At 41.9% G+C, this 19,431-nt stretch overlaps 1 protein-coding gene across 1 annotated transcript in view; it reads right to left on the bottom strand.

Moving 5' to 3' along the window:
- CDH20 (cadherin 20) overlaps positions 1-17,049 on the bottom strand; it is a 400,608-nt gene extending 383,559 nt beyond the window's left edge. Inside the window, exons 1-2 of the mRNA XM_029590479.1 lie at positions 16,817-17,049; positions 16,607-16,705 (exon numbers count right to left, since the gene is read on the bottom strand). The gene's annotated coding sequence lies outside the window, so the exon portion shown is untranslated. The remainder of the gene's footprint in view (positions 1-16,606; positions 16,706-16,816) is intronic.
- Between the last annotated feature and the right edge of the window lie 2,382 nt (positions 17,050-19,431).

The raw sequence follows: 19,431 nt of genomic DNA, 5'->3' as shown, positions 1-19,431 counted from the left end.
GTCAGGTACTTATACATTTGTCAGGGCTGTCAGACCAGCCAATCAGCACGAACCTACATATACATGGACCAGACTACTTCTTTGTTAAGCCCCTCAGGAGAGACCGTATCTAATTTAAAAATCCATCTCTGCTCACGTTGTAGAAGCCTCAAATTTATATTGCCTCCCCATTCATCAACATCCAAAACTGTACAGAACAGACTCTCAAATGAGTGGACTTTTTCCATGCAATGTTGAACTATTGGTGCTTCTATCTCGTTTTGTTTGAGCGTGTTCTTGTGTTCAATCCGGCGCGTTTTCAATTGCCTCGTCGTCTTCCCTATGTACAAAAGTCCACAAGGAAACAAGTGATGGAGGCTCCGGAGATTAAATTTGGGACATAATTATCCCTATTGCTACTGAGATAAGATATTTGGGAATTAGTTTACAAGGGAGAACCTGACTCTACCACTGTAAGAGGGGCACTTTCAACTCAGGGTGGGTTGGGTGGGGGGCTGTGTTAGTAACATTGATTTGCTTGGGGTGCTTCAGATCCTTGCTAATTGAGGAAAAATGTAAAATTGGATTGCATTTAAATACAGAATGATAATATTTTTTTTGCAAATTGTTATTTTGATAAATGTGCAGAATTTAGAAAATGTGTGTTCAGAATTTCCTCAGGAGTAATAAGAGACAGTAAAGACTTTAAAGAATGAATGGTTTGCAGTTCAAAAGCTCAGACCTTGCTAGAGATCAAATGTGAGGTTTCATTGTCATGTTACAGTCAAACTGAATTCTCTTTTTCTCTCTCTCTCTCCTTCTCTTTTTATCTCTCTCTTTTTTCTCTTTCTTTCATTCTGCAGTAGCACAGAATTCCACCAGGACTATCCTATGGAATTTCATCTGGTAGTCCAATCCTTGGTGTCAAAAATAGATTACTGTAAGGCTTTGCTCATTACCTAAAAACTTGCTTCACATTTTACAGTTAATTTAAAATGGTGCAGCAAGGGCCATAACAGGGGATAAATATTCTGATCACATCTCTCAGGTGCTAATGTTCTCGTCATTGGCTTCCAATTGAAGAATGAATAACATTTAAGCTGTTTACTTTAGTGTTTTAAATCTTTGCACTGTGATTATTTCCCTCTTGCAGATCTCATTGACCTTTATATTCCTTCTAGGTCACTGTGTTATGAAGGTCAATCTTATCTTCGTACATCACCTGTCTCAAGTTGTAAATTACAGCAAACCAGTTCGAGAGCCTTTTCTCAAATAGACCCAGTTCTGTGGAATAATCTGCCCTTCTCTTTAAGAATATGTGATTATACAACTTTTAGAAAGCATCTTAAGCAGGTTTATATAAATTGATCATTTGTCTATCGTGTATCTGCTTTTGCAGTGTACTCATATTTTTTTTGTTCTGTTTCAGTATTTCTCTGTAATTGGCAATGATCAGCTGGGAACCGGATTTAGGGGAATATAAGTTTAATAAATAAAATAAAATGATAGAGGCAGAACACCACAAGGTAATGCATAGAGACAATAAGCAACATGTACTGCAAGGCAAGGAGGACCTGTTGCTGAAGCATCTGCTTGTTGTAGCCCTGGGGTTCAAATAACAGGGTTGATGTCAGTTGGTGCTTTGCTTTCTGATGGGTTTCCTATAGGGCCTTTAAGAAATGTTGTGCTACACATGCACACACCTAAGGAGGCCGCAGGGACATTACAGAGAGACTCTTTATAATGTACTCACACAAGTAAACTATTTATACCACTGTAAGAAGGGCAACCAGTAACTCAGGGTGAGGGTTTGGTGGAGGCCTAGGTTTTGGGGGGGGGGGGGGGGGGGAGTTTTACGTGCACAGTCAGAGGTATGAACAGCACAGTAGACATCAGTGAAACTATTATGTGATTTGGAGTGATGACAGGCACACTAAGATGAGATTTATACATGCTGAGGTAGATCTTTAAAAAGTATGCCGGATTTTATAAGATAAGCGCGGCTATGCGCATATCTTATAAAATCCGGGGTCGGTGCGTGCAAGGTTGCGCAAAATCGGCAGCCTGCGCGTGCCGAGCAGCCTGCTTCCATTCCCTCCACCTTCCCCTCCGGGAGGATTTATGCGCGCAGGGCTTTTAAAATCTAGCCCTGTGTGTTCTCTCTCATTGCAGTATCTGGAACATTACCCTAACCATGCCTTCCTTTTTTTTTTTTTTTTTTTATTGCGTGTGCTATTCATAGCAAAATGATGAATAGAGGCCTAAGAGAGAAAAGTTGGAAAGCTATGATGACAAATACTTGTAGTGTGGGCAATACAATCTGACCTGCAGACTTGGACATTTGTTGCTATTTCAGAGACATGGTTCAATGAGATTCAGGCTCGGCTATTCCAGGCTATAACTTATTATGGAAAGACAGGACAGAAAAATGGAAAGAGTAGCTCTTTATGTCAAACACAATAGCCAAGCAACTGACATTCAAGGGGCATGGGGTAGGGAACAAGCAATAAGGGCTGTCCTGAAAAAAGAAGATGGCGCTTCCATTCATGCTAGTGTGGTCTACAGGCCTCCAACTCAAAACAGAAGAACTGTCAGAGATCCGGTCAAAGACATCCAAAAGGTACAAAAGAAGGGAAACACAGCCAGAAGGATGCAGGTTTTATACTTTACCAGAAAAAAAGATGTCTTTTTGCCAGCATGTTGAGCTCAGGAGAGGAAAGCAGTACATCCACATTTGACTTCTCATGCACATGTTTTTTTTCTGCCACTGCTCAGCTGCCCACATAGAGATGTGAATGCTTTTAGTGCATGTACTTTGCACTTGCTAATTCTCAAAGAGAAATAACATGGAACATTTCCGTTTGAAAATGTGAGTACAATATATGCATTAAAAGCCCCTGCATAGTTTGAAACTGCCTGGGCTGTTTGCAAGATCCAATCCATGATGCAGGGATTCAATGTAGGAGATCCATATTCAAAAGCCATTTAGATGGATAAAGTAATAGTTAAAAAATAATTTTTAACATAGGAGGGAAACTAAGATACAGTAATAGATTAATTGACTGTAGGATTTTTTTTTTTTTTTTTAACATTTAATACAAATTTATATTGAAATAACCAGAACTGAATCATTGTCCCTGAACTCTCATTCAGGCAGAGGATGATCAGATGGAAAAGGCAAAATAAACTGCAGATCATCCACATAGGTTTAGTTTAATTTTATTTATTTTTTTTATTATTACTACAAGTGTGTGAAACAGAGCTCCAACAAAATGTAAGTACTTGTTGAAAAGTACAGATGAAAGGACATAACCCTGTGGAGTCCAGATGATACAGCCTTCCAAGAAGATAAATTTTGTTGAAAAATAATCCAATAATGGCGATCAGATAAAAAACAAAAAGAGCTAAACAAAGCCAGTACAACCAATGAGAGACCAATGGAACCAAGTTGATTTAGCAAAATAGAATGATCCACAGAATCAAAGGCTGCTGCTATATCAAGTAGTATCAACAACATAGAATAAAATGTATCCAGTTCCAGAAGCACTTGATTTAATAAAGTAACCAGACATTCCGTGTTTCATCCTTGTCTAAAACTTGATTGTTGCACATCCATTGTTAGCAGTCAAAATCTCTTCAAATGGTAATACAACCCATTTTTCTAAGAGCTTGCCAACAATAGGTAAATTCAATATTGGTTGAAAATTTGCTAGATTAGCAGTCGACAAGGTGTTGTTCTTGCCTTGCTTTGCTGTTACCTTGCCTTGCTCTGCTTGTACCTTGATCCCAAGTGCCTTGTCTTTGTCTTGTCAATCCATCTCTGCCAGATTCCTGATTCTGACCCTTGCTACAAATATGGACTACTCTTCTGGACTGCCACCTGCTCCGACCTTGGCCTGGACCCCGATACCATTTGCTTGTCACCTTCCCAGACGTCTGCCCAAAACTCGACTATGTCTGACCACTCCTTACAAGACTCTCACCTAAGCCCTGCTGGCCCCTGGAATCCAAGGGCTTAACCTGTGGGGAAACAGTGCTAGTATAGGCGAAGCCTTTGATCTGGTCCTTGTAAGAGCAAGTTCACCAGCTGTTGGCATGGGCCTAGTAGGTTCACCTGCTAAGCTGCATCAACCATGCCACAATCCAAGGGCTCACATCCATGACATCTCCACTTCCTGTACCGCCTTAGAAAACTGACTTCACAATGTGAGAACCAAACTAAAGGAGTTAACACCTAACACACACCTTATCTCAACAATGTAATTATATGTCCCCCAAGATTTAGTTAAGGTTCTTTTGTGGTAACAGGTCTTTGTTCAAGTTTGCACATTTTAATGCATTTTTTTCTTTGAACTAACAGGCAATGAGCTATTTTGCATCTCATCACTACATTGGTAGAGGTTTTTGCATTAAGACTCTCATGAGTTAATTAATGGGTCAGCCTGGTAGCTCAGTAACTGTGCTGCAGACTGTCATCCAGAAGGTTACAGAATTGAGTTCTTCCACTTCCTGGATCAGCAGGAGCTGGGGATGCTGCAAAGGCAGTACTCACATCCTCCAGGGAGAATGAGTCATGGTCATTGCTTAAGAGTCATATCAGAAATCTTGTATTGAAATGCCGATTTCCAAAATTTATTCATTAAATATATAACCGTATCATCAAGCCTGACGGCGTGTTCTCTGTAACTTCAAATGAGAGCCGCCTCATCTGCGGCAATCATTTTTTGTTTTTCTTTTTTCAATTTTTCCAATTTGCATTTTTATGTTAAATCTTCAATTCAATAGTGATTCTTTTAAAGATTTTTTTGCATTTAAAAGAAGCTGAACATACGGCCGAAGTTTCGCAGCACTAGCTGCTTCATCAGGAGCTGTAGTGCGATAGCAATATTCTTTTCAGTAATAATCAATCTTTCTCTGTCAGATAAATTCCTATATCGAAGAAGAAATTTTTTTGTTATTTTTTGAAAAACTTATGTATATATAAATATATACTTCGTTACTTATCTGGGGTCGGCAAACAATCAAACCTCATAGCTGGACAAACACAGTCTCAGAACATCTTCAAACAAGAGGAACAGAGACCATCTTTGTTTCAGACGCGGGCTTATAACCAAGTTTCATCCAATCCAAACTTCACACATCATTACCCAGTGTGACGTAAGCATCAAGTTTTCTTTCACAGAAAAACATTAAGTTCCAATTCAGCATTCAACCCTCTGGGATAGAGGGTGTCCAAAAGGTGTATCCATCTTTGTTCAGCTCTCAGAAGTTTTTTATTTATGTCACCCCCACGCCAGTGGGGCATAATCTGCTCCAGTACACAAACCCGCAGTTCTTCAAAAGTATGTCCTTTTTCAAGGCAATGGGACACTATCGGTGCATTCAAACATTGTGTGGCTAGACTTGACCGATATTAAATAATTCTAGTCCGAAGTTGTCGTGTAGTCTTGCCAACATATGTCATCTTACATGGGCATTGAATAATGTATATAACACCCATAGATTTACATGTCGTATGTTGTCTCAATTGAACTGTAATTGATGAATTATCAAACTGAATGCAAGTAGTCACAAGCATATTCATGCACACAGAACATGTTCCACAGGCTGTATGTGAACCAGCACCCTGCTTGGGTGCTGGTTCATAAGTTTTTCAAAAAAAACAAAAAAATTTCTTCTTTGATATAGGAATTTATCTGACAGAAAGATTGATTATTACTGAAAAGAATATTACTATCACACTACAGCTCCTGATGAAGCAGCTGGTGCTGCGAAATTTCGGCCATATGTTGAGCTTCTTTTAAATGCAAAAAAATATTTAAAAGAATCACTATTGAATTGAAGATTTAACATAAAAATACAAATTAGAAAAATTGAAAAAAGAAAAACAAGAAAAAATGATTGCCGCAGATGATTAGAGGTCCAGGCCGCTCTCGTTTGAAGTTACAGAGAACACACCGTCAGGCTTAATGATGCGGTTATATATTTAATGATTAAATTTTGGAAATCGGCATTTCAATACAAGATTTCTGATATAACATTTCCTTTTTGGTGACAATTTGGTGTTTGTGGAAATTGTTCCAGTTCTTTTTGTGACATTGCTTAAGAGTGACCCCTAGCAGCTGGATTCAAGGCCCATGATTACCAGATTCCAAGAGTCCTAATGCATGGCTCATCACTGTAATGACTAGACTGGGTACTTTGGCGGTAGGATATTAAACAGAGGAAAAATCCCCAGGTAGTTGCAAGTGAAAGTTCATGGTACCAGAATTCTAACCGTTTTTCTCTTCATGCTGGAAGCCCAAGAAAAAGGAAGAAACTGTCAAGTAAAAAAAAAAAAATAAATAAAATGAAAAGCTCTGTTAAGGTGTAAAACTAGATTGCACATGCAAACAGCACTTTTAACACATGTGAACACTTGCAAACGTTTAAATACTTTAGTACTTTGGCCTCAAAGTGGTTTACCCAAGGTCAAAATGACCATTTCCTGTAGGGCCAGCCTTAGTTTTGGTGGCACATGTTATGGTTTTGTAGGAAATTATGAACCCCAGGCTGAGATGAGAGATGTCTCTGCCCACAGGGAGGAGCCCCGTGAGCCTCACCATCGGTGGGCATGGTCTGTGATGTAGGACACAGCTGTGAGAGAGACTTTATTAGAGAGAAAAGATAAGGCATAACCCGAGGAGCGGGAAATACAATAAACAGAGTTCTCGAGCACTAAAGATATACCCAGGGTGGTCTGTAGATGAGAAGGTCTGGTAGTGGCCCGCAGCACGGGGTATGCAGAGGATGACTGTACTGTAGGTGACGAGATAGATGAGGTCTGAGATACAGGAACCAAGAAGAGGATCTTGAGAAGCTGCAGCTGTACCCTGTAGCTCAGGATATGTAGAAGCAATAATGCTGAAGAACGGTAGTGGCCCAAGGCACGGGGTACACCGTGGAGACTTCAGCAATGTTGGTACCTTAGGAAACTGAAGAAGGTACTCACACAAGGAAGTTCCAGGAGAGAGACCCGAGGAGCGGGACAGGTGAAGTCCAAGGTAGGAAGGCCCACCGAGGAGTGGATAGCCAAGATGCAGAAGGGCCCCCGTGGACCGGGTACCCAGAGCATCCAAATGCCACTGGAACAGATCCCAAAGTGGAGCAGATTTAACAACGAGAGAACTCCTTGCTAACTCTTCTTAGCAGTGGGCTGGTCAGGTTAAGTACACCAGAGGGTTGACATCATTGGGAGGGGATGCCCCCAAGGTTCCTGCCATGACATATACAAAAGGAGGCCCTGCACGTGTGCTTAGGTGATTCTGGAAGTAAGATGGCGGTCAGTAGCGCCCACACCATCCTGGGGATGCCGGGGAGGTCGGCGTTGTTTAGCGGAGGTCGCCATTCTTCCAATGATTGACGGTGCAGGGGAAAAAAAAAAAAGAGGAGGTGAGCATGAGAGGTCGCAGCCGCCTGCAACCGACGGGTGCAACAGCACCCTGTGTTGTGAGGGGGCAGCCAATTCCCTCCCCTACCAAACCCTGAAGATCTTAGATGTGCAGGTAATCCCTCTGGAGATCTGAGAAGCAGGATTCCCAAAGCACTGCTAAGATCTTGAAATGGCATGCAACAGCAGCAGCAACCATGAGACTCAACATGAGACCTGTGAGTTGATGTATGGTCTCAGGCCCCATGATGGCTTCAACCCCTCCTCCCGTAGGGCTTCCTGTTGCCTAGGAAACTCATACAAGAGGCGGGGTTGTTACAAGGCTTGTAAGCATGCAGCAGTTCACAGTCTCCACACTGATATTTACTGCTGTTACTTGAAGATCTGCATGGCATGGCTCTATCAATCCTGATTTTGCATCTCTGGTTAGGCAAGGACACAGCTCGCACACCATTAGGACTGACTCTGATCTCCTGGCTCCTAACTTATTATTTAAACCACCACAAAACCTCTTCCTACCTGTGATAGACTTTGATTTTTCACAGTTAAACATTTTTTTTAGCCTTTCAACATAATATATTACTCATTACACCAGGAATATTGAAGCAATATTGAAATGACAATATTGAAGCAAGCCTATCATATCAGTGCATTTATAGTTTGTTTTGTTTTTATAGTGAAAAGCACAGAACTGATAGCAGTGGGACCCTCACTCCTTCATTTGTTTACAGAATAGGCACACCATGGGTACTGGCAGCACTACATTTCCCACAGTGCCCTGCCAAAGCACCTCATTCCTCTCCTCGCAGAACCACCTTTAAAGGAGATAAAGCAATTATGATGTCATCCCCGCGTAGGAGGTAATTTTCATTGCTGCAAAGTACATGGTGCTTTTTAGTTCACACAGAACTTTTAGCTGACATTCAAAGGGAAACTACCCAGGGAGACAGATTCCCTCTGAAAATTGCCTAGCTGGTACAAGTGTACCACGTGTCTACATACTTTGCACCTATTTGTGCAGGCAGCTGATTGGGAATGGAGTGTGGGGGAGGGTGGAGGGGGTAGATGGTAAAACAGCATGTGTACATATGAAAATCAAATCTATGCAGGCTGTTTCCCTCTTTCCAAGTACACCCCTGGGAATGGATGACTGTTGAGAATCCTGTGAAACTAATTGGTAATCTCAATCCAATTCCCAGGGGACAGATGTCCCCATCATTAAAGCCCTCAAGTAATAAAGTGAGTTGGGTTATGTGCACCTATCTGTGTATGGTTCTCTACAGACCTCTACTTCAGACATACCTAGGAGTTTTACACACAAAATAGGTACGCACACACCTGGGAAAAATGTGCATAGAGATTAGCACTCCTCCATGCAATTCCTCATCAATTAAGGAATTAGATATTGCTCCACAATGCAAAGAAGTACGTAGGCTTCACTCGTGTTTTCTTAATGCTGACATTTTAACTCCTGGTGAAGTAAAGGTTTTGCGGACAGCTGTTTGTCCGTGGGACAGAACCTGGAGTTTGTGATGTCAGGACCTGTATTTGGCATTTATAGACATAAAAAAAAATATGATTGCAGGTTTATGCATACAACTTTTATGAATAAACCTTTGCTCCTACCTTGATTTATGCACACTACTCTTAAGCACACAGTTTATACTCTTAACTCTGTATTTTATGTGTGTGACTTTTAGATTTGCAACTTATGCTCTAACTTTTAGAGGCACAATGTTTACGTGCAGAGCTCATGCTTTGTGTGCACAATGCATGAAACCATAGTTTGTATACTCCTAAATCATATTTTATGTTCATTAACCCTGACTTACGTATGCAAAACATTTTGAATGTATAAGCCATGAGATACATATTCAATCACTATCCAGATGGTAAAGTTAGCCAGATAAAACTTATCCGGTTAACTTTGGAGATATATGTTCAGTAAACCAACTGCACTGTCTGGCTAAATTCATCTGATTAGCATTAGGGCAACTCTTTGGCCTGACCAGACTTAGCTGGCTGAGTTATCCAGCTAACTCTGAATATCGGAGTTAGCCAGATAACACAACTGCCAGCTATGCCCCCGAAATGCCCCTAACTTGTCCGGCTAAAACTTCTAGCCATTTAACATATTGGCTGACTAAAATTTAGCTGGATAAGTGCCCAAGTCTTCATTTAGCCAGATATCGGGCTAAATGCTTTCGAGTCTGGACCTCCATATTTTCTACTTCTAGATCATGGTTTGTGTGCATTAAACATAATTTATACACGCTATTCATTTTTTGCATACATTTTTATGGACTAAGCGCTTTCATAACGCCCAGTGCATTTGCACACCATCAGCTTAATGAATTGGGAATTTATATTTTTCAACATTTGATATTCCACTTTTTTTTTTTCCCACAAATGTACTTAAAGCAGAGAACAAGTAAATTTCAATTAAACTTACAATTTCAACACATTATAAACAACAATACTTGCAAGGTCATCACCCTTCTCCCAGCCTCGGTTTGCCCAGTGCGTGCATTAGGGATGTGAATCGTTTTCCATATCGTCTTAACGATAGAAATCGTGTGGCAGGGCAAGAAAATCGTCTTAGGCACGATTTTTTAGTTAAAAAATCGTTAAAAATCGTTTTTTTCCGATTAGTGCGCACTAACTCGAGTTAGTGCGCACTAACTGGGAGTTAGTGCGCACTAACTGAAAATGATACAATTTGACACTTTTCAGGTCAGTTAAGGTCAGTTTAGGAATGAATATGTATTCCTATTGGCTGCCCTCTTATTTATTCATGTTACCAAGTTTCCTACTGACAGTATATGGGGGATGGGAAATGGAAACAGTTGGTAGCTTGACAAAACAAGTAATGTGATCAGTCAATGTGACTAGAACTTGTGCCCTAATCCTGATACCAGGGGTATTGTGATCTTCCTGCACACAGTGCCCTATCCCTATTAATACCAGGAGTGTTGTGATCTTCCTGCACACAGTGCCCTATCCCTAATACCAGGGGTGTTGTGATCTTCCTGCACACAGTGCCCTATTCCTGATACTGGGGGTGTTGTGATCTTCCTGCACACAGTGCCCTATTCCTGATACCGGGGGTGTTGTGATCTTCTTGCACACATCCCGATATCAGGGATAGGGCACTGCATGCAGGAAGATCACAACACTCCTGGTATTAATAGGGATAGGGCACTGCATGCAGGAAGATCACAACACTCCTGGTATTAATAGGGATAGGGCACTGCATGCAGGAAGATCACAACACCCCTGGTATCAGGGATAGGGCACTGTGTGCAGGAAGATCACAATACCCCGGAGGAGTGAGGGTCAGGCAGCTCCCCCCTGTCTGTGAAGCCAGCCTCTCACTAGTAATGCAGGGAGGGAGCTGTCTCAGACTTCACCATCCACCCCCCCCCCCCCTTACCCACACACCATTCACTAGCTGGGACATGGGGGAAGTCAGGAGTGAGGGTCAGGCAGCTCCCCCCTGTCTGTGAAGCCAGCCTCTCACTAGTAATGCAGGGAGGGAGCTGTCTCAGACTTCACCATCCTCCCCCCCCCCCCTTACCCACACACCATTCACTAGCTGGGACATGGGGGAAGTCAGGAGTGAGGGTCAGGCAGCTCCCCCCCTGTCTGTGAAGCCAGCCTCTCACTAGTAATGCAGGGAGGGAGCTGTCTCAGACTTCACCATCCTCCCCCCCCCTCACCCACACACCATTCACTAGCTGGGACATGGGGGAAGTCAGGAGTGAGGGTCAGGCAGCTCCCCCCTGTCTGTGAAGCCAGCCTCTCACTAGTAATGCAGGGAGGGAGCTGTCTCAGACTTCACCATCCTCCCCCCCCCCCCCTCACCCACACACCATTCACTAGCTGGGACATGGGGGAAGTCAGGAGTGAGGGACAGGCAGCTCCCCCCTGTCTGTGAAGCCAGCCTCTCACTAGTAATGCAGGGAGGGAGCTGTCTCAGACTTCACCATCCTCCCCCCCCCCCTCACCCACACACCATTCACTAGCTGGGACATGGGGGAAGTCAGGAGTGAGGGTCAGGCAGCTCCCCCCTGTCTGTGAAGCCAGCCTCTCACTAGTAATGCAGGGAGGGAGCTGTCCCAGACTTCACCATCCCCCCCCCCCCCCCCTCACCCACACACCATTCACTAGCTGGGACATGGGGGAAGTCAGGAGTGAGGGTCAGGCAGCTCCCCCCTGTCTGTGAAGCCAGCCTCTCACTAGTAATGCAGGGAGGGAGCTGTCTCAGACTTCACCATCCTCCCCCCCCCCCCCTCACCCACACACCATTCACTAGCTGGGACATGGGGGAAGTCAGGAGTGAGGGTCAGGCAGCTCCCCCCTGTCTGTGAAGCCAGCCTCTCACTAGTAATGCAGGGAGGGAGCTGTCTCAGACTTCACCATCCTCCCCCCCCCCCTCACCCACACACCATTCACTAGCTGGGACATGGGGGAAGTCAGGAGTGAGGGTCAGGCAGCTCCCCCCTGTCTGTGAAGCCAGCCTCTCACTAGTAATGCAGGGAGGGAGCTGTCTCAGACTGGTATCAGGGTTAGGGCACTGTGTGCAGGAAGATCACAACACCCCTGGTGCCAGGGTTAGGGCACTGTGTGCAGGAAAATCACTTAAAATCTACACTTACCAACAATCAATTACATATATTTGAACTGTGTACAGTTCCAGCCAGGACCACCTTTCTAAAATGCACAGTGATTGGCAAATTCAACATGCACTAGCATTTCAGGTGCCTGCTAACAAAAATAATAAACAAACAAGTTCTAGTCACATGAGTGCTGATCATTACATTACTTTTTTTGTCAAGCTTCCAACTGTTTCCATTTCACATCCCCCCAACCATTACCTCAGTGTTAGCCTTGGTAACATCAATAGATAAGAGCACAGCCAGCCAATAGGAATACATATTCATTCCTAAGTGACCTTTACTGACCTGGGAAGTGTGAACACTTTGTTTCATTTTCTGTTGGTGTTCGTTAGTTTCCAGTTCCATTTCCCATCCCCCCAACCATCACCTCAGTGGTAACCTTGGTAACATCAAGAGATAAGAGGGCAGCCAGCCAATAGGAACACATATTCATTCCTAACTGACCTTCAGTGACCTGGAAAGTGTTTATTTGTATCATTTTCAGTTAGTGCGCACTAAATCGAGTTAGTGCGCACTAACAGGGAGTTAGTGCGCACTAACTCCCGTTAGTGCGCACTAACACGATTTAACGATTTTTAACGATAAATCGTTAGAATTTCTATTGTATCGTGTTCTATAACGATTTAAGACGATATTAACATTATCGGACGATAATTTTAATCATTGAAAAACGATTCACATCCCTACTACACTTACAAGATTGTGTTTATCCAGGAAGTTGTGTAGTTGGTGAATCTAGTGCAGATGCATAAAGGAGGTTTTGATTGAGTTGAACCCCTTCTGTTTGCACTGACTCATTAGGATGTGGGGGGGGGGGAGGGTGTTCCTCATAGGGAAGATAGAGATTGCAGGATAGGGATAGATTCGTTCGATTCGGTATTCGTCGGGACCCAAATCCGTTGCATCCGTTTCATGGGGGGGGCCGATTTGTTCATTAGTTGAATTTGGAATTTGTTTCCCTTTAAATTTAATTAACTACAACCCCCCACCCTCCTGGTCCCCCCCAAGACTTGCCAAAAGTCCCTGGTGGTCCAGCAGCGATCTCCTGCACACGGGCCGTCGGCTGCCGGTATTCAAAATGGCACCGATAGCCTTTTCCCTTACTATGTCACAGGGGCTACTGGTGCCATTGGTTGGCCCCTGTCACATGGTAGGAGCACAGGATGGCACTGGCTGTTCATCACTCCTACCATGTGACAGGGGCCGACCAATGGCACCGGTAGCCCCTGTGACATAGTAAGGGAAAAGGCTATCAGCGCCATTTTGAATACTGGCAGCCGACGGCCCGTGTGCAGGAGATCGCGCCAGGACCCCCCACTGGACCTCCAGGGATTTTTGGCAAGTCTGGGGGGGGGGCAGGAGAGTGGGGGTTTTATTCGTTAATGATACGTTGCATTCGTGGGAGTTCGCCATACGTTTCAGGAACCCATGAATGCAACAAATAGGGACCTATACATTGCGGATTGCGCATTTGTTCAAAACAAATGTACATCTCTATTGCAGGAGTTGACCTTGGTGATTTAGTCAGACAAGTTTTGACCTGAAGGGTTTAGTTTGAGTTTGTGTTTGTTAAGCCATTGTATTGCTGCTGTAAGAATCATTGAGACTGGCAGTGGATAAGGTTTGGGCACATCTCATTGTGAAGCAGAGTTGGATGACTGGATGTCAATGTTGAACAGCTGGATGAATGCAAATGTTGAAGAGAATCGCGGAGAGTACTGAGCTTGTGGTACTCCACAGGTGAGTTCCTTAGGAGTGGGCAGCCTGTTGGCCCATGAGACAGATTTACGTTAACTCTTTTTTGTTTTTTAGTGTGTGAGTAAAGAAAGTGTGCTGAAGTTCAGCTCACATCTTAGTAGGTAATCTTAACAAACAATCTAAGCATTTGGAGAAAAATTTACTAATGCATTAACCTGGGTAAATGTGTAATTGTTAATTGGTAGATTGCTCTGGTTGAAAACTGCCCAACTGGGAGTGGCTAGAATATAAAAGCACATGTGGGCCTTTCTTTACAGCATGCAGACTTTAGCCAGATTAAAAAAAAAGAAGCAGCCTCAGAGTGAGCTGATGATGTAACAGGCTCCTAAGGTTGTTCGTCCTTAGGAGCACTAGTGTTGCTAACTAGAGACAGTTGAAGCGATGAACAGAGTTAGTAAAATACATTGGAAAGACCTTTTTTTTTAAATTAAAACATAACTGCCAATTAATTATCTTTAGTGTCCAGTTGACAATCTCACATGTAAAAGCATTACATACATTGAACAATTTAATTCAATAGTACTCCTAATTGCATTTTGCTGTTTTTTTTTTCTATGCTGGAGACTTAATTAGATGCTGACTTTTAATTAAGGGAAATCTTACACCACTATCTCTTTTTAATATTGCAGTAATTAAACTATACTCACCATGTGTGAGCACTTTAAAAATACATTCAAACTTCAATATCTGAAAGATATAACCTTTTTAAAACTTTGCTCTCCTGCCACAATGTGTGTTCAATGACAGGGTCTGTATACCACCGCAAAAAGTAATTTAATTTTCCAACTTCTCTCAGCTGATCAGCTGTTTCTTCACATGTTCTTTAACTTTTTGATCTATATGTAGGTATACCATGGATAAGCTGTGTGTATATATTGGAACTTGCCAAGTGCTTGAAATCTATGTTCATGTATTCCTAACCAGTGATGTTTCCATGCTATATTTTACAACACACAGTATAGATGAGCTACAATTAAAATTATACTTATAATGTATTACATGTTTACAAATAGATTTTAGAGCTAGTGAAATGTTCTGGTTAACTTCAGATCACATGCATATGTTTGTTACTTTACAACAAAAAAAAAAAACTTACAATAGTAACATTCATCCAGTTTTGAAACTGAGACAATCACAATTTTTAAAAACTGAACACTTTTCCAGTCAAATCTCATTCCTGTCTCAAATTGTGTTGTAGCTTCATGAAAGCCAGCTACTTTAGCCTTTATCCCTGCTGAGCTGGCAATAAAGTGCACACAGAAGTAAAAATTCATTAACTGGTATTAGTTATCCTAAGTGACAATCATTTTCTAGTTATTTCTTTACTTCATTGCCTCTATAATTGAAAATTTTTTAAATCAAATTACTTGATTATGCCGAGAACAAAACTTAGTGGCAGAAAGGGTGCTAGAATATCATGTATTTCAGAGATACAGTCTTTTCAATCAGACAAGAATGCCTAGAAAGCCAAGGTTTTAAGTGGCAGCAAAACAGCAAATCAATATTATTAAAACAAAATATTATAAATAAAGACATTTTCTATTTATTTCTCTGTCTTGCCTTTCCTCCCAATACACAGGGCAGCATTGATCATAAAACCTTCTGATCAGATAAACAATTAACTGCCTAATTATTCCAGTCACATCAACCTACAATGAAATCTTTATTCAGTGTTTACAGCTAGCTTTTGCTAGAACTGCCCTGCTGTTTCTAAACTAAGGGGAAAAATGCACTCATTGGCTCCTCTCAGCCTCAGCTGCCTTGGGTTTAGGGATGACTGCCAGTAATAAGCCCCCTTTCCCCTAAAAAAAAGGTGCGAGTGTGTGAAAAAGTTCTATTATTAGGTGGTATATATTCTGGCTCATGAATATTCCAAACAATAGCTTCTTTTAATCTTTGCTTTTCTAGTTTTACATTTTCTCTCCTATATCCCCTTCTACCTCCCCCTTTTTTTCCCCTCCTCGTACCAAACCAATCCATTCTAACTGCCTCCGCATCAGGTTGGGCACTAGGATTGGCCAACTTTAAGTAATGAAACATATGAAAGAGATTCAAAGTAGAAGCAACAACAAAAAATAGGGGTGGGCTGAGGAGGTTGAAAGCTAAAATGTAGAGTTTTATAAAAGTTGGGTTGGAAGTTCAGAATGCAAAGTTAGTTTTTTTTTTTTTTTTTTAAACATTTATTGTGAGGAAGTATATAAAAACTGGATTGAAATGAGAGCTGAGCATCCCAGCCTGTGAGAGCTTAGAACCTTTACAGAACAAGGGTGGAGGGGGTAACTCCCTATTCACCCCCCACCCCCCGAGCGTGGTGAGAGAAGCTGCTTCATCCTACGCCCTTAACTGCCCTCCTCCAGCCAGCTCGCTGAGGACACTCTTGTCCGAGGTGAAACCGGGACAGTTTTTACACTCTCTGTCTAAAAAAAAAAACAGCAACAAACCCAGCAACAAATAATGTCATCTATGGAGAGACTGAATTGTCAAGAATAAGCAAAGCCAAGCCCGATCAGGTTGGAAAGTTCGGGTGAAGAGTAGTTCTTGCAAAGCCATTTGCGCCTCTCACCGATCGCAGCCTCCAAACTGAAGCCACTCCCCGGCGCACAAAGTAAAAAAAGGACCTTTCCTAAACCTCTCAGATTAAAAAGCGCCTTCCGGAGATGTAAAATCGCAGCTAGTCTGCCTCTCACACGCTCTCTCTCTCTTCTCGTGGAGCGATGTTAAAAAACCAAACAAAACAGAGTCAACAGCATCGCAACCTTACCTTCGTTCTCTCTCTCGGATTACCTTAGCTTCTCTTTTGACACTTTGGCAAGATCTTCCGCTCACATCAGCATCACCGCACTCAAACTGCGGCGTCCTTCTGAGAAGCCATCAGCAAGCCAAAAAAAAAAACAAAAAACAAAGTGTCACCCAGATGTAGCTTTTCTTTCTTGCTTGCTTTTCTTTTTTTCCTCCCCCCTTAGTCTCGTACTGTAGTAGATTTTCTTTCAGTTTGTTCGATACTCCTCTCTCTCTGTAAATGGTTGGGCGAGCGGAGACTGCAGCGCGATAGCCCGGCTGGATGCAGGGTCCTCTCTTTCCTTTTGCTCTTTTCCTCCTCTAAGTGGCTGCTGTCTGCCTGTACCACTGCTATTCCTCCTGCTGCTGCTGCTGCTCATGAATATTCTAACACAGGCTAATGCTACCGAAGCAAATTGAATTGGCCAATTGGTGCCAGGAACAACTCTCTTTCCTTCTGATGAGCAAGCCGGGAACCCCAGCAGATGGAAATAATTAGTGTCCGTTTGGCACCCTGTGGCTCTAAGCCTCCAGTATTGATTGTTTGTATACCTTAGGGGATCCCCCACGAGATCCTACTGCCTCTTCTTCTGCACACATCTCTCCCGACCCCAGCCACCAGAATATCAACTGTCAATTATAATGAATTGTTATTTACTTGTTTTTATTGTTATTATTTTTACATTGACAAAGACAAATGTGTTACAGCAGGACTTGGAGATTCACCCCCTCTGCTTTGATTCTTGCTTAGTTACACCCTGTTAACTTGCCTCTCTAAATTGTGATTTTTATTTTTATTTTTTTTGCCATACTTAAAAATAAGGGGAAGCTGCTCTGACTTCCTTTTCAAGTTTGCGATCCAGATTTAGATCGGTTTATAACTTGATTTTACTCAGACGATGGGTGCCAACTTTGACATAGTAGTAACTTGAGTCTGATTTCTTGCTCTCCTCCCTCCACCCTCCACACCAGAAAAAAAAAAAAATATCAGTGTTTACCTGTAATGCTTAGGATTAATCTGAGAATTTGCTGATTTGAAGCATGCAAATAGATTGCACATTTTCAAGTACCTCATAAAGAAGCACAAGTGTGTGAATATTCTAATCTGAAATGTGCCAAAATAATGGTCTAATTGGGAGAGTAGAGTTCAGGCTCTAAAAATCCAGATTTATGCACTTCCTATATGTGTGTGAAATACATGTATTATATTTGTCTTTTTTGTAATGTTAGAGTATCTGATTTCTCTATGAGTTTGTTGAGTTTATGCAAACTTATTTTCAGCCTAACTTGGTTTGACTCCTGTTGACCATAAACCCCTGTGTACTTCTCTCCCCCCCCCCCCCCCCCCCCCAACCATGCCCTAATCCCTTTGGTTTGAATAGGATACAGATTTCTATCAAAACCAGTTTGTCCAACTCTAATTAGAAACAGGAAATGTTACAAGAGCATTTCTTACATTTTGCTGGCTGACTTTAAGAAGCCACTTATGTTCTATGTACTAGCCTGACATTCTATACATGCCTGGGTCCTCAAACAAATGCATTATCATACTAGTGTATAACTCAGAAGGAACTTCAGATAGATCAGTATGCACAGATCCTCTGAGGAATCATGACATACAATTCACAGAAGCAACAATAGTAAAAAAAAAAAAACTGATTAAGGTGCAGGGTGATTGTTAAAGAACAATATACAGTAAGGAAAAAGCAGAAGTCTGCTGAATAGATATACAAGTTGACTGAAAGCAGCAAAGTATTGGTAATAATTAGAATAATAACTTTTACTTTCATTTATACACATGCCACATTACAAAGAGCCTTCCAGTTATTATACAGAAGACTTTAAAAAATTGGTTTACCTTACAAAACTGAAAAAAGTATATTGTTTTCAAATCAAAATGGTAAGATTTTGAGGAAAAGTATTTTACTTTATATTTCAGCAAAATGTATGGTACAGAAAAATGATTTACTAAGTAGACAATTTTGATTAAGTTCAATTGTGAAAATTTTTTGAAAATAAATAAATAATGTTTATATGTCCATGAAGAGAAAAGACCTAACTCTGTAATAAGTACCCATCTCAAACACCTAAAATTTAGATCTTTAACATTTAAACTCTTGACACTTCAGATACTGTTCTACATGGCCACCCACCACTGAATGCCTAGCCATGCACATTAGCTTGCACACAGCTTCTAGTAGTGATATGGGAGAAACAGTAGGCCTAAATCATTCAAATTAGGGCATTATAAAAAATGATTCAGAAATTATTTGCAAACTTTAGAAAACAAAAACAATTATACCATATGTTAGCATGGCTTAGGAGACAAGATAGACACAGATGCCTAAGTGAAACGTGTATATTTGGCAGTTGGCCCTTTTTTCATAATGTTAGCTTCCTTCATCTGTTTTGTTGTTATGCCCGAACACAAACACAAGACTCAAACCTTTCTGATCAAAGACATCAGCCACCAGGACCAAGAGACAACTTTGTCTGTCCTTTGTATCTGGCTGGGGTCCTCACTCCTCAAGTGCAAAAAGCATTATGCCCTGGAAGGCAGGCATCTGTGATGCTCCTCCTGGCCTGTCTTGGTTTGGGTGTTACCCTGCTGTGAATCCTTTGAGTTGCCATCAGTTTCTGCACTAAAGGGGGATATTATAGTCCCAGTGCAGATCTATAAGCCCAGAACTTCAGGGTTTGAGCGATACAGATGGACTGGGAGCAATGCAGCAGAATTTTGGTAAGTAGTCCTTGGGTGGAACTTCACCATTGAAGGTTTTTGGATTGAAGAGTTGCACAATATCTGCC

The sequence above is a fragment of the Rhinatrema bivittatum genome, chromosome 2 (genome assembly GCF_901001135.1).
Source record: "Rhinatrema bivittatum chromosome 2, aRhiBiv1.1, whole genome shotgun sequence".
Lineage (NCBI taxonomy): Eukaryota > Metazoa > Chordata > Amphibia > Gymnophiona > Rhinatrematidae > Rhinatrema > Rhinatrema bivittatum.
This window is presented reverse-complemented; position numbering and strand designations above follow the sequence as displayed.